General features: G+C 36.9%; 1 pseudogene; it reads right to left on the bottom strand.

The window, feature by feature from the left end:
- Positions 1-381: 381 nt before the first annotated feature.
- On the bottom strand, positions 382-1956 carry LOC108540257 (succinyl-CoA ligase [ADP-forming] subunit beta, mitochondrial pseudogene; annotated as a pseudogene).
- Positions 1957-12458: the final 10502 nt, after the last annotated feature.

Genomic DNA, 12458 nt, shown 5'->3' with positions numbered 1-12458 from the left:
AATCTATAAATTTTACCTCTTTTTAAAAGAGTAGTCCAGCAATTTTGTTATTTTTCTTCATATTTATTTTATTTGTAGGACTCTTGTCAATGTAGAACTTTGTATTCAACAATATAAACAGGCATATTGCAAGTGATATTCTGTAGAAGTGAAAAAGACTGACTGATAAAACTAGACACCTGCATTATATGTTCTTTATATAAATAGTCCATTCTGAATAGTAGAATGAAATGCAGACCAAATGCTTCTGAAAGTTTGTGTGCCTAGATCACAATTACAATCTTTCCACACTAAAAAGAAAAAGAACAATAACACAGAACGTAGTATTTTCAATGATTATAGCACAATTTACATTTTCAGCCATTCACTGGCTTTTTAAGATCATGTTGGCAACTTACATTATATATACACATGGGTTTGCTTGACTAAGGTCACTATTCCAGAGAGCTTTAAAGCCATTCTAGTAGCTTTTCTGCTATTAGTGGCTTAGCATCATTAACTAGTGAACCTTGTAAATGTACCACGACAGGTATTTTATTTTTTTTATTTTTTATTTTATTTTATTTATTTATTTTTTTTGAGACGGAGTCTCGCTCTGTCACCCAGGCTGGAGTGCAGTGGCCGGATCTCAGCACACTGCAAGCTCCACCTCCCGGGTTTACGCCATTCTCCTGCCTCAGCCTCCCGAGTAGCTGGGACTACAGGCACCCGCCACCTCACCCGGCTAGTTTTTTGTATTTTTTAGTAGAGACGGGGTTTCACCGTGTTAGCCAGGATGGTCTCGATCTCCTGACCTCGTGATCCGCCCGTCTCGGCCTCCCAAAGTGCTGGGATTACAGGCTTGAGCCACCGCGCCCGGCCACGACAGGTATTTTAATTTCAAAATCTTTCACTGCCAGAACTATACCCTGCGTAATAACATAACATCAAGTGATTCCTCCAAAAATGTTGACCAGAATAGCCAGTACCTCTTTTTATCTGAAGTGATAAGTGTAAATGATTCTGTTACTTGATGGACTGTAGCACTACCGTGAACAACAAGGAGGCTGGTTGTAGTCTCTTTATGAAGTTGTGTTATATCTATTGTGGTTATAGCCAAACCAGCACCATTTACTAGACAGCCTATTTTTTCACTGAGGCCAGTGTAGGTGAGATGTGGCTTAGCTTCACCTTTGTTCCTTTCATCTTCCTGAGTCCAGTCCTGTAGATCAAAGACCTTCTGGCTGAATTAGAATCAAAACTGATCTTTGCGTCCAAACATAGCTCCATCTGAATCTTATACCATTGGGCTTATTTTTATCATGGTTGTGTTGTAGTTCAGAAAAAGATTGTAAAGCTTGACCATGTTTTCTGCAACAGAATCCACAATATTAGATGGAAATCTTATATTCTGCACAAGCTGGAGAGCTTGTTCCTTTTTGATGCCTTCTACGACGTCAATAGATTCTTTATTACATCAGGAGTCTCAGCAGAAACATCTTCAGTGTCGACACCACCTTGCAAACTTCCTGTTTATACTGGACCTTGAAATGACCTTTCCGTTGTTACTAGAAAGGAGTATTTTCTCCTGGGATATTTTTGCTCACAGATCAATACTTGATTGCATATTTTGTCATTTTCTCCTGTTTTCTTGGTAAACAACTTTTTCCCAATTATTTGAGAGGAAACAGCTTTTGCTTCTTGAGAGAAAACTATCCTCACTCCTCTTTTGGGACTGCTTTCAAATGTTCCTTTTTCTCTACCACAAGCAAAACTCTGTGCCATTATCACATCTTTAGAACCTAATCTTTTGGACAATTGAGTCAGCTTCATCTGATGACTTTGCCACATATCCTTTGGAAGGGAGACACCAGCTTCTTGCAACAATTTCATATTCATATATTCATGTAGTGAGAGATTCCTTTGCTGTTGCTGCTGTACTTGGAGTTATTGGTTATTAAACAGTTCAGAAATTCCCAGAACCTGGGCAGTAGACTATACTATGATCTGGTCTGGGACTGATGGCTGTGAAAGGTGGCAGCTAATTGTCAGCTGTAGAATACGAAGGCCACCATTCCTAAGTCTGACCCTGTCCCCTCTTTCTGTGTGCCTCCAGCCACTTTGTAATAGAGAATTTTCAGTTCTCTTTTCCCATTCCTTATGGCATTGTCATCATTCATTCTACTTATCCATATGCTATAACCGTCTACTACATTGTTGCTGTTATAACTTTAAACAAACTTTTTTCTTTTGTATCAATTATTAATTAGAAATTAAGCTATCAGTAATAGCTTAATAAGAAATTAATAAGAAAAAAGAAAAGATTTTATTTTACCTTCATGTATTCCTTTACTGACACTTTCTTTTCTTTGGGTAATCTTAGTTTTTGGCCTATATCATTTTCCTTCTCCCTAAAGAACGTTTCAAATTTCCAAGTGGGCAGGTCTACTGGCAATAAATTCCCTTAGCTTTTGTTTCTATGAGGAGCCTTTATTCCTTCATAACTTTTGAGGGATTACTTTACTGAATATATAATTATGGAATGGTGGTTTCATTCTTTGAAAACATTAAATATTTAACTCCTTTCTTGTTTGAATGGTATATGTTAAGAATTCTAATGTAAATTTTTTCATTGTTTCTCTATGGGTAAGTTTTTTTTTTTTTTTTTAATCTCCTATGCCTTCTTTCAAGATTTTCCATTTTGCATTTGTTTTCTGCAATGTGAATATGACGTGCATAGGTATAGGTTTTGCTTTTTATTTATGTTTAGTCTGCTTAGAGTTCTTTGTGCATTCTGGATCTGTTGTTTGCTGTCTGTTATGAGTTTAGTTAAATTCTTAGCCATTATCATTTTGAATATTTCGTCTTCTCCATTCTCTCTTCCTTCTCTTTTCGATATTCCAATTACACTTCTGTTACACCTTTTGAAATTGTCCTTGGATTTCTTGTCCTGTTTTGTTCACACTTTTTTTTTCTTTGCATTTCAGCTTGATAAGTTTCCACTGACATATCTTCAGGCTCAGTGAGCCTTTCCATGACCATGTCCAGTGGCCCATGATGAGCCCATCAAAGACATTCATCATTCTGCAACAGTATTTTTGAGTTCTGGTATTTCTTTTATGTTTTCCTAGAGTTTCTTTGTCTGCTTACATTACTCCCCTGTTTTTGTATATCATCTACATTTTCCATTAGAGCTTTTAACATATTACTTATAATCATTTTAAATTCCCTGCCTGATAATTTCAAAATCTGTGCCCTGTCTGAATCAGATTCTAGTGCTTGCTTTATCTCTTTAGACTGTGCTTTTTTTCTTGTCTTTTACTTTCCTTTTAATTTTTTGAAAGCTGCACATGATATAGGTAATAGAAACTGTGAGGTAAAAGGCCATTAGTGTATGGTTTTATGTTAATCTGGCTAGGAGTTAAGTTGTGTTTTAATGTTTGCTTGTAGATATAGATGCCAGAAGCCTCAAACTCTTCTGATGTCTGTGTTTTTATCTGTTGCATTTGGCTGCCCAAAGAGCTTGTTAGATAGATTTTGCACCTCTTTTAGCTGTTATCTACTGTTGTTATACTGGAGGCTGTTGGAGTAGTGGTAATTTTTGGTGGAAAGGAAACATTCTATAATGTGACCAATTCTCAGCTTTTTAGTGGGCCTGGGTCCTTGGATTGTAGGCTTTACAGGTGTTTCTTAGCTTTACTCCACTCCATTTGGTAAGATAAAAAAGCTAGCGGAGGTTTGAGTTGGGTAAATGCCTTTCACCCAGGTGAGATAAGGCTATGGTAAAATCTTTTTCCCTGGAGTGTAGATATTGCCATGGAGAACACCATGGGAATAGTATTTATCAATGGTTACCTTTCCTTTTTCTTTCTTTCCTTTTTTCTTTTTTTTTTTTTTTTTAAGACAGGATCCTGCTTTGTTGCCCAGGTTGGAGTGCAGTGTCATGATAATAGCTAATGGCAGCAGCCTCAAACTGCTGGACTCAAACAATCTTCCTGCCTCAGTCTCCTGAGTAGCTGGGACTACAGGGATATGCCAACACACTCCCCTAATTTTTAAATTTTTTTTGTGTGTGTGGAGACAGAGACAAGGTCTCACTATGACTAGTCTGGTCTTGAACTCCTGGGCTCCAGTAATACTTCTACCTTAGCTTCCAAAAGTGCTGGGATTATAGGCATGAGCCACAGCACCTGGGCTAGTGGTTATTTTTCTTTTTTCCTAGTCCAAGCCTGGAAATAACCTTTCTTAGCTCTTCACACTAACAACCTGGTAGTTTTACTGAATGTAAAACTTACACAATTTTTTGCCATTAGGAATTTCTTACTGTTATGCTAGCCCATGTTCAATCTTCAGAAATCTGTCAAAAGTTACCATTTATGTGTTGCTACCATCTCATGGCTCCAGTGGCATATACTTCAGGTAAGCAGATGTTTCCTGTACTCTATATTCATAAATCTCTACAGACTTCAGGGTGATAGTTTACCTGGAAACCTCGATTCTCTACTAGGTCTAAGAAAATTATTCTTGTTGTAAGCACAGGAGTGTTGACTTCTAAGCTCTTTATTCATCAGAGCTGAAACTGGAAGTCACCAACTTATGTATTAGCAAATTATATTCTAGTAGTGAGATCTTATTTATTCTAATATTTCTTTGGTAAGTATGATCCATACCATGGGGATTAATTTACTTTCTTAGCTCCTCATTCTTACTCTTGTGATTTATCAAGGCTTCTCTAATTAGTACATCCCCTAAGGAAAGTTCAGGCCAAAAATATGATTGGCTCATGCACTGCGGGAGCCACAGGAGAAAATACATCTTCTGGAGCAGCCCATTCTGCCCCTACAGTAGTGCTAGCTGGAAAAATCATAGCTGAGCTTGCTGCTTCCCCAGTCTCTACTTTGAGACAGGATCTTTTTGATGATCTTCCAGAGTATGAAAAGCCTATTGAAACAGTAATTCTAGCTGCTCAGGATGCTTTCATTAATGCAGGTGTGTTTGAATCATCAGGAAACATTTGATTGGAGTGGGATGAGGATCTAGATTGTAAATTCCAGCAGGTTTTCACAGGAATTTATCTGCCCTTACATTTTTTTTTTTTGGCTCCAAATAAAGCATGTTGTCTCCTTTTCTCCAACTAGGCTGGGTTGGTTGGTAGGGAGGTTGCTGCTTCCCTAACATTGATTGCTTTCTTCCTGTCACTCTTACCTCCTATGTTGGTTTCCTGTGGCCATGCAACAATGTTACTACAAATGTAGTGGCTTTACACAGCACACATTTATTATCGCATGGGTCTTTGTGGGTTAGAAGTCTGGGCACAACTTAGCTTGGTTCTCTGCTTAGGGTCCCACAAGACTGCAGTCAAGGTGTTGGCCAGTGCTTTAGGTCTCATTTCAAGGTTGACTGGGAAGATACATTTCCAGGCTTTATGTGGTTTTAGCAGAATTCACTTCCTTGCAGTTGTTGGGGGTTTCAGTTTCTTGCTGGCTGCCTGTCTGTTGGAGGCTACCCCTATCTTAGGTATATGCAAATGCAGCCATTTGCTTCTTCAAAGACAGTAAAGGACAGAATCTTCTCAGAAGTCACAAACCTGTGTAATGTAATTATACAAATGACATCTTATCATCTTTGCCATATTTTAATGATTAAAGGCAGTTCACAGGGCTTGCCTTTACTCAAGTAGAAAGGATCACATAAGGTAAAAGGATCACATAAGAGTGTGAATATCAAGATATAGAGATCATGGGGGCCACCTTGGAGTCTTTCCATCACAAATAGTTGTCATTTTATGTAATGCTTACAGTCACTGGTTGTATCTGGCAGCTACACATGATGAAAGGAAGACAGCTAAAGGTGAGCCTCATACAGAGATGAAATCACTTTCATTCAATTTGACAACTGAATTTTTTAAATGTAGACTACATGTAAGTAGTAATTACATGGTTAGCTATTGATTTAGAAAATACAAAAAGAGAAAAAGTCTTATAAATTCAGTAGTTTTAAAATAAAATAAGGTGTGTTTTACTTGTAACAGTATGTACATACATTTGGAAGGTACAAGCACATTCTGTAAGAGGCATAGTTACTAATTATACAAATCATGGTTGAAATAAGCCTTTGTAGAGGACTTTTGTCATAATTCTGTTGACAGTCAGGGCATAGTTATTTTTGACATGCAAATTGTTTCTCTAGTGGGACACAAAGAAATTTCTCCGCAGAAAAACACATTCTGAAGAGAAAACAAAACACTTTGCGTTTGAACTGTGATGTACATAACACAAATAGTGGGGATATAGATGTATTTTTTGGAAGATGGCAAACATTGAAAAAGAATATTGATGCAATAAAATTGAGAGAAAAAAAAAAAAAAACTTGTTTCCCAATAGTTGCTTTTCGACTAGCATATGCATTATGGGATGTATGTGGGGGTTGAATGACAGAGTAGATATTCACCAAAATAATATCGTATGGATATTCCTAGCCAAAATTATCTTTGTGATTAGCTGACACTTGTAGCTGATCAGTACTTGCTGTTATTTAAGTAGCTAAGGACGCCAAGGAATAAACAGAGCAGCAGCATACCAGAAAAACTAAAGAAATCCACTTCAAATGGATTAACATAATTACTTCAGCCAGAGAGTGACAACAAAGTGACAAAATACACTTGAAACATAGATGTTTTTGTAGTCTACCTTCTGCTTGTACACACCTGTGCAGTTTGTAAATGGCTCCATATGCTTAATCAAAAGAAATCTAATTGGCTTAATTTACTTCATCCAAAAGTAGAAGAGTAAATTATATGTTTAATTATAAACTTTCCACTTTAGGCAGCTATAATTAATGACTCAAGGAATTGTGCAATAAGCCAAAAGCAACCTTTTATTACTCCTGAGATACCTGAACAACACCAGTGTTTCGGAGCCAGTCAGGTTCTATTAGTATAGGAATCAAAATGCCTACCTGAGGCATTAATCACGGAGAACCTCCAAGCAGAGACTTTTAATTATATGTGCTGTATACCATCCACATGGATTGTCTGCACTAGGGGATGGTAATAAATGTTCTATACTAAGTAATGATGACAGGGGCTCTTTTATTTTATTTTAATTTTAGTGAATTCCACCTTAAATTTCCATAACCTTACGAAGATATGGTCCCAGAACATGGAGAATTCCTCCCTCCAAAACATTTTTTTAGAAAGTCAATGCCTTTGAAGACTGAAGTCTAATTTGTGTTTTCTAATAGAATTGACAAGTGCAATGAGAAGCATCTCTTCTCCTAGAGATCCAACTGGATTTTCTTTACACATTCAGAATTGCATTTTTAAAAGACACCACATCTATTTACCTTATTGAGAGAGTGACCATATAGTTTATTATCAAACACTGGACATCCCAGGACAACATGCATAAATTAGGCCTCTGCTAGGAAAATCAGGGATCACCTTACATGTGGAATAGAGTAAATTTAGTCCTTGATTACAAGAACTTCAATGGATTATGCATGGCATAGCTCGATTATTTTTATATAAGTAGCACTATTTTATCATAGAGCATGGGCTTTGATACAAAAAAGGTCTGGTTTTAAATTTCTTCCACTTACTAGCTAAGGAACTTCAAGCAAGTTGTTTAACCTCTCTGAATCTTAGTTTTTTCATCTCTAAAATGGATGCTTAAATCTCTTTTGTAATTATTAACTCAAATATAATAGCAATAAATAAAGCTCCAGGCATAAATGACATACTAGGCTCTCAACAATTGTTATGTATTAAAGAAATCTTGTGTGTGTGTGTGTGTGTGTGTGTGTGTGTGTGTGTGTGTCTGAGTGTGTGATGGAATTTTGCCCTTGTCTTCCAGGCTGGAGTACAATGGCGTAATCTTGGCTCACTGCAACCTCCGCCTCCCAGGTTCAAGTAGTTCTCCTGCCTCAGCCTTCAGAGTAGTGGGATTACAGGTGCGTGCCACCATCCCTGGCTAATTTTTGTATTTTTAGTAGAGATGGGGTTTCATCATGTTGACCAAGCTGGTCACAAACACCAGACCTCAGGTGATTCACCAACCTCAGCCTCCCAAAGTGCTGGGATTACAAGCTTGAGCCACTGTACCCAGCCAAAGAAATCTTAAGAAAAGTTAAATCCTCTTATTCACTCACCCAGAATTTCAAAATTTTGGAGTGTTAATAAAAACATTAATTTTGACTAATGAAAGTCATATAGTTTTAAAGGCACATTACTTTGAGTGATGGGTCTACTGATTATTCTCTAGTCACTCTCCCCACCCTTTTCAGTGCTCTGCCTTTCTCTGCCTTGCTCTGTGCCCTGGGAAGCTGCATCTGAATGACATCACCTGGGCTCCCTTGCCTGTGACTTTCAATTAGTTTTGCCAAGATGAGGCACTAGCAGATGAGAGAATGTGTGGAGGAAAAATATTTTAGGGTATTTATTATTCTCTCTGCTTCACCGTGGTTCTGGTTGTGTTCTTACACAATGGTTCTCAAACTTAAGTGCACATCTGATTTACCTGGAGGGTCTGATAAAACCCAGATTTCTTGGTCCCACTCCCAGAGTTTCTGACTCAGTAGATATGGAGTAGAGCTTAGGAATTTGCATTTCTAATTAGTTTTCAGGTGACAGTGGTGTTGATCCAGAAACATCTATTTGATGTCGGGTGCTTTATGATAGCAGGTTCATAAGGCAGACTCCTCTGCTGTTTTATTTACTTATTTATTTTTTGGTTTTGGTCGGTGGGGGATCTTTCTCCTTAGCCACCTTGTTTCATTTTGGACGGAGTTTTGCTCTTGTCGCCCAGTGCAGTGGCTCAGTTTCGGCTCACCACAACCTACACCTCCCAGGTTCAAGCAATTCTCCTGCCTTAGCCTCTTGAATAGCTGGGATTAGAGGGGCACACCACCACACTCAGCTAATTTTTGTATTTTTAGTTTCACCATGTTGCCCAGGCTGGTCTTGAACTCCTGACCTCAGGTGATCCACCTGCATCAGCCTCCCAAAGTGCTGGGATCACAGGTGTGAGCCACAGTGCCCGACTGGGCAGCCCATTTTTTAAGGCTGAAGCTTTCTGCCTCTGATAACACCATTCACTTCTGGCCTAGAGACAGTAACAGCACTATTCTGTGGCTAAACCTCAGGTAATGCCTCATCACTCCTTAGGGTTAGTTCATTAACAGGGGAGTTGTCCATACTTCAGAAATATCCCCTTCATTATATTATCTTTCATTATCACTTCTAAGTGTATGACTTTTTTTTCTTCCTGGGCTGTAACTGATATAACAAGTAAAAAATTACTCAAATTAAACATTATGGATTTTTTAAAATCGCTAGAATTTTGAATTTTAACTCTTCTTAATTATTTTAGAATGTTATGTTACCGAAGTATGTCATTTCCATTATAATTCTGACAACTTTCCAGATTCAAACTGGGGAGGCTGTTAGGTTTAAACTCAAAGCATCTGCCCAGCCACACTGACAATACCATTGTAGTAGTTTTACAAATGGGGCAAAACAAATGAGCAAAAAATTGTTACCCTTGAAGCCTTTAGTATCAAATGTATTGTCATATTTAAGACAATGAAACACTGAACTAGGGTTATGATGCCACATAATATATTTCTAAAATAGAAATGTCTCAGTCATTTAGTCAGTACTAATGTATTATTTTCCATCTAGTATCTTGAGTAACTTTAATAATTTCAAAATTTCTCAGCATAATTATATTGTAAAAAACTACTCTAAGTTTCCTGTTTTTCCCAATATTTCCTGAAGTAACAGAATAATTATGATTAGAAATGTTTTAAAACTTCAAAATCAGTTTTAAGTCTCTTAAAAGATGAGTTTTCAAATCCTCCTGCTTTTATCTTTTGTTTCTGAGTATGAGGTGTTTTTTTTTGTTTGTTTGTTTGGTTTTTTTTTTTCCTGTGAGAATTATTTTGTTCCCATTTTAAGAAGAATGCCTGTTTACTGCTAAAAAGGTTATTTTTAACTAGTCCCTCATGGACCATTTCAGACAAGTAAGGTGAGAGGAGGGGAAAATTATTTAAATGTAGTGAAGATATGAACAGCTTCTCTAGAAGATTTTTTAAATGAGGCAAAAGTGGTGACGAGGATAACAAAGATCAGCTGTGCTGCCTAGTGGGCATCAGAAGTCAGAAGGCTCCATAGCTCAGGTCAAATGTACCCATACGTGATAGGACCCTAACATCTCCACAAAGACTCTTGTGTCCTGTAGATCACTGTGGGGGAACTTTGAAGAATGAAGTCTCTACCATCAAAACAGAATCTAAAAAAGTGTATTTCACTTTTTTTTCGAAGTAAGTGTCAGAAAGTTCTCTCTTCTCACAAATCCTAGATATAAACCATCCACCCTCTTCTGAATTTCTCAGATCAATAAATGGTTCAGTGCTATATTGTGTTAGGAACTATGTGTAGGTTTCTGAGGGAAGAGGGCTGTTATGACGAGGTGTAACTTTGGAATTTGATAATTAGAGACATCAGTTTAAACATCGGTAAAGAAGAAGATTAAATGTATACGTGGAATTTTTAAATATATTATGAGCTTGCTTTGCTTGCAGAATATCATTTTTGAATTTTTTTTGAACCATGGAATTGGCACTTGCACCAGTCTTTTATTTGAGTTGTCTTGGAGAAATAGCAAGTTGATGACAGGATATGTTGCCTAAAATCCACAGTGAAGGTCTGAACAATTTATTTAATTAATCAAATTAGCATTTATTATTCTCAGGATCAGATAAAGCAAATATGAGTACACTATCATTTTAACATTTTGTGAGTGATTTAAAATGTATTGCACTGTGGTAAGAGAATATTATCATCTATTGAAATTACCATTATGGTATGTGAATTTTTTTCATGTTCCATGGATGCTTAAAAGAAAGTGCTTTGTATATTTGCTGGGTGTAGAGTTCAATTTTTGCCTACTAGGTCAGGCTTATATATTGTAATTTCATATTTTTAAGGCTTAGTAATTTGTTCCTGCTAATTATATTAATTCCTAAGATAGGTGTGTTAAAATTACTTATTATTATTATAAGTTTGTCAATTTTTCCTAGTAGTTTTCTCATTTTTGATTTTATATAGTTGGATGTGTTGCTATTGGGTATGATCAATTTCAGGATTATTATTTCTTCCTGGTGACTCGTGCTTTGATCACTGACATCACACAGACCTCTTTCATGTACCACTTTCTATCAGCAAACACTGTCTGATCAAACTTTGCAATTTGTACAGATCCCACCAGTTTTCACCTTTTCCACTTGGTTGAAGTCACCACTGTGATGAATCTTTTCTAGTCTGCTGCTGTAGCCTCCTACCTTCACTGCTTCCACTTTTACCTTTCTAGAGTCTATTCTCAACAAAGTTCTTCCAGTTCTTACAAGGAGCTATTAATGAGGCACTATCCCTATCTGACTTCAGCTTTGTGAAAGTGGCCCTACAGAGCAGGTCTGCATTTGCATTTGTTGGGCGTCTCTGTCTACTTGTGTCAGTAATCCTGGAATTGTCTTCGTGTCAGGTACTCAGCTTGCAGTTTCTGTACCATTCTGGTATTATACACTTGGATCCATATCTATAGGTTATGAGGGCTTGGATTTTGATTTATTGGTGGGGACTTTTTTTCTCATGCAAGCATCCCTAATGAGATGGCAAACATTTTTGCTGCTTCCTGGAGATAATGGATACAGTTCTTCTGTTTAACATAAATGAGTGGACATTTCAGTGAAGCTCTCTCTAACTATTAAAGCTCTCTTTAATAGTTTTCCCACTTTACATAGGTTCAATTATTTCTCTGACCTATGCAGATGCTAGAATACTAGCTCCTTATCCACAGCGTTGAAATCTAGAACCAAGACTTTGTAGGCTGCCACAATGACAGTTTCTCCTTAGCCACCTTATTTCATTTTGGAAGCCTGGAAATTTAGCTCTATTTGGTTCAAGTTAGGCTATATGTCATGATGTGTGTGTGTGTGTGTGTGTGTGTGTGTGTCTTTATTTTTAATATGGAGTTTTTGATTTAGTTTATAGCAGAGGGATAGTCCCTTAGTGACAAGGGAATCTACTACCCTATACTAATTAGGATGAAATTTACAACTAATTCTCAATGTTATTCTAATAAACTATTTACTTAATTTGAATCTTCAAAATATATTAAATGATGATTTTGTGCCTGAAGATATATCAGACCATGGGAATTCTGCAGTGAAGAAAATATACCTGATTTTTGCCTTCCTGAACCTTAAGGGTTAATAGAAGAAGGCATATTAAATAACAAATAAATTACAAATCAAAGTGAAAAAATGTTATAAAGAAAATTATCTTGAGGAAAAAGTAAAGCAAAGTTCAGATAAGGGATCTAATTTGGATAGGATGGTCTCCCAAACTTCTGTGACATTCATGAGAAACCAGATGACAGTTTCAATAGAATTGGTTCCTTATTGATCAAGGAAACAGAATA

Source organism: Rhinopithecus bieti, unplaced genomic scaffold, assembly GCF_001698545.2.
Source record: "Rhinopithecus bieti isolate Rb0 unplaced genomic scaffold, ASM169854v2 scaffold_18746, whole genome shotgun sequence".
Lineage (NCBI taxonomy): Eukaryota > Metazoa > Chordata > Mammalia > Primates > Cercopithecidae > Rhinopithecus > Rhinopithecus bieti.
Note: the sequence above shows the minus strand (reverse complement) of the source record. Positions and strands in the feature narration are given on the sequence as shown.